Raw genomic sequence first — 3,423 nt, forward strand, 5'->3', positions numbered from 1 at the left:
ATAAATTATGTCTGTACATTGCTTGTAGTCATTATTTAGGATTGATAGCATATGTAGGTTTACAGCAAGTGTGAAAAGTAAGATGTATTTTAACTGCAATAAATTTGGACATAATTGAAAATGGATTGTCCTAGAAATGATAATAAAATGAAAGATGAGGAGAGTGGTGGCCAAATGTGGCTTTAGGGTCGATTGATGACCCTAGTGAGGTTTATCGAGAGTAAATCTAGTTATTACATGTGCATCTGTGTATAATCATTTCTGCATGTGTGTGATTGCTTAGTTCTATTGTGTTGATATGTTACACTTCCAATTTGTTCCTATGTGTAACTGCATGAATTAAAGTGATCATACTACTTGGTGTAGTTGTTTGCATGCATAGTGGGGTTGAAATGCATTAGTAATATGTTGAGTATCTTTTGGTAAGGTGAAGTACAGATGCCTATGGTACATTAGTGGTTTGTATCGGAGATGTGGAGTGTGACATTTGGATCACGAGTGGAATGGTGATTAAATGTTGGAATCCTTTATTTGTAAAGAGACCCTGATCAGGTGGAGCGTGAGAGAGACACTTTTATCACTTCTATTATGTAGAGACCCATTATCCATGTATATTGGGAGATGTGATGTGGTGATAGAGGATTACCCCGAGGACTTAGGATCTATTGTGATTTACAAATTAGACATGAGTTGAGTGATCAATCTAGTGAGCATGTGGATGATGAGAAGAGATTATGGGATAGGATAAGTGTGGTGAGATCTTTTTGTGGGTCATTTAGGCATTTGTAGCATATGTGCTGGCCGTTTGTTAATTAACTTGGTGTTAATATACGGTTCTGTGTGAACGTGTTCTGAAAATATCCATGTGTTATCCTATATTATATCTTCATTGCATGATTATTTGCTCTTAATTGTTCACTGTGATTATTGCTTTTACTTGGGGGTTATTTGACCTTAGCCTTAGTGAGTACATGGAGCATGTATAATATGTGTTTCGGGTCCGAAACACGAGGTAAAGTCTGTGATACCAATTTTATTAGTTACATTGATTATGAAAATACTAACTGTATGTTTGAATTGTTTGCAGGTTTATTGGGCATCAAAGTAGAGATTTGTTAGATTTTGATAGCTAATAAATTCAGACAATGATTTAAAATAGTTGATGGATAATTTATCGCCACCATAAACTTGGCTTGATCTGGAAACAACCAATATACTTTAGGTTATCACAAGTTGGTGTTTAGGTTTCAGTTGTGGTATTGGTCCATTTAGTTGGTGATCCATCCTTTGGTTTGTTGGGCCACTTGAGAGAAGTATCTTTTGGCCCAATTATTGGTGACCTAAAATAATGCTATATATCACTATCCTTCCAATCGTAAGTTTCTGTGTGGATGGATGACTGCAATAGAGGTTAGAAATTGAAGGAAGCCTACTTGGAGGGTGAGGTGTGAGATTCAACCATTGCTTCCTTAATTTTTCTTCTTTTTGTTATACTGCAGACATTACCACCATTGATCCTTTGTGGTAGTAGAGGGCGACCATGTGAGGATGAATCCTTGGGACAACCAAAGTGGAGGTTTGGTTTTGGGTCCAACCTTGGTATATGTGGTGTTCGTTTGATTGTTTTATGAATCCAAGATTTCTCAAAGATTTTCGTGTCAGGAACAGGTAATGGAGGTTGATTGGGGAAGAAAGAATGGGTCAGTTTTTTATTTTGCTCGTTTTATTCTCCTTCTTTTCATTTTTCTATGAGCTAATGATACGCTTAGCAAAATTTTAATAGTTTAAAAACTCTATTTACACAAATAGAAGCTTCAAACTCCATTGTCGCAGAAGTCAAAGTTTGAGAACTCCACCTACAATATTCCCTAAAATTTAATGTCAAGAAATATGTAATAATTTTAAGACAATCTTAAAGAGGTTCTATAAATATAAAATGCTCTTTATGATGCTTAAGTATAGTCCCAAGTACTCTCTATTAAAGGCCTTGTTTGATCTACATTATTCGGAAAAAATATATTTTTAAACAGTGATTTGATATCATTCCAACTACACATTCTTCAATAAAATAATATTATATTCAAATCCAAAACTTTTTCTTATTTTTTAACCGCATATTTTCCATCATTACACTATTCAAAAATGCATTTTTATAAAAATAACGTGACTCAAGCAAGGGCTTAATGAATAATATTCACGTTTAATAAATCACAGACTTCAATAGTCTACTTCTTAAACTATTCAAATTGTATTTAAATTGATTGGCATGATATAAAAAATTATGTTGATAAGACATGAAATGTCATGATTTACATTCATTAATTCTTGCACTTTTATGATTAATTAACACCTAAATGTGCTAAGTACCCTTATATTGTGATTTATGTTGCATTTGGATGATCATGACATAAAATAGAAGAAAAGAGCGAAAAAGGACTTAAATGGAAGAAATTGAAAGTTCAGGGACCAAGTTGCAAATAATCTCTAGATGAGACGAGCAATGGAGTGAAAATTAAAGATGTTGCGGGATCAATTAGACACAATTAGAAGTTGAAGGGTTGAAATTGCAAGAAGAACGATTTAAAAGAACAAAAAATGAAATTAGGGATTAAAATACAACTTTTGGAAGAAATTTAGTCTGGGCGATAGACTCATCTAGATTGCTTGTTTCTACTTAATTAAAACTAAGGAGAAATAGGAAAATTGTTTCGAATGAGAAATTTATTTTTCACAATGAATACTACAATTATGAATTGATGATTATTTGTGGATCAGTGACCAATTATTAATTTCCAATTGTGGATGTTGACTTAGATCAATGTTTGTTTTATTGCTTATATTTAATTAGGTGATTTGTATTATTTCAAGAAAATCAAAACCCCCAATTTTAATTAATATTGCATAAAAAAGTAAATTAATCACTCTTCGTGGGATCAACCCTTACTTCCACTACTACATTAATTTTAAGAAATATATATTTTAATTTAGAGTGCCTATGACAGCACGCACCATATGTTAAATAAAATGTGAGAATAAATCAATACATGTTTCATGAGAAAATCTAAATGAAGAGCCAAAATAGAGAGTATTATTGGAGTGCATAAAAATTTTGACTCTTTAAATTTAAAGATGCTCTTTATAAATAGTCTCTTAGAAATGTTGTAAGCCCATGTTTGATCCCTATTTTTAGAAAGAAATAAAAATATGTTTCAAAACAGTGATTTTTTTGGATAATAAGTGGTTAAAATATATGAAATTTTTTTTTTAATGTATGTATAAAAATATTTTATAGGAGAATGTCTAGTTGAAAACTTGAGAATGAATTTAAAATAAATAAATAAATAGGATTTAAACAGGGACTTAATTGATTGAGTCAATGGAAGGATGATAAATAATTGACTTCAATGCAATGGGCAGTGTGGA

Source organism: Olea europaea, chromosome 3 (genome assembly GCF_002742605.1).
Source record: "Olea europaea var. sylvestris chromosome 3, O_europaea_v1, whole genome shotgun sequence".
NCBI lineage: Eukaryota > Viridiplantae > Streptophyta > Magnoliopsida > Lamiales > Oleaceae > Olea > Olea europaea.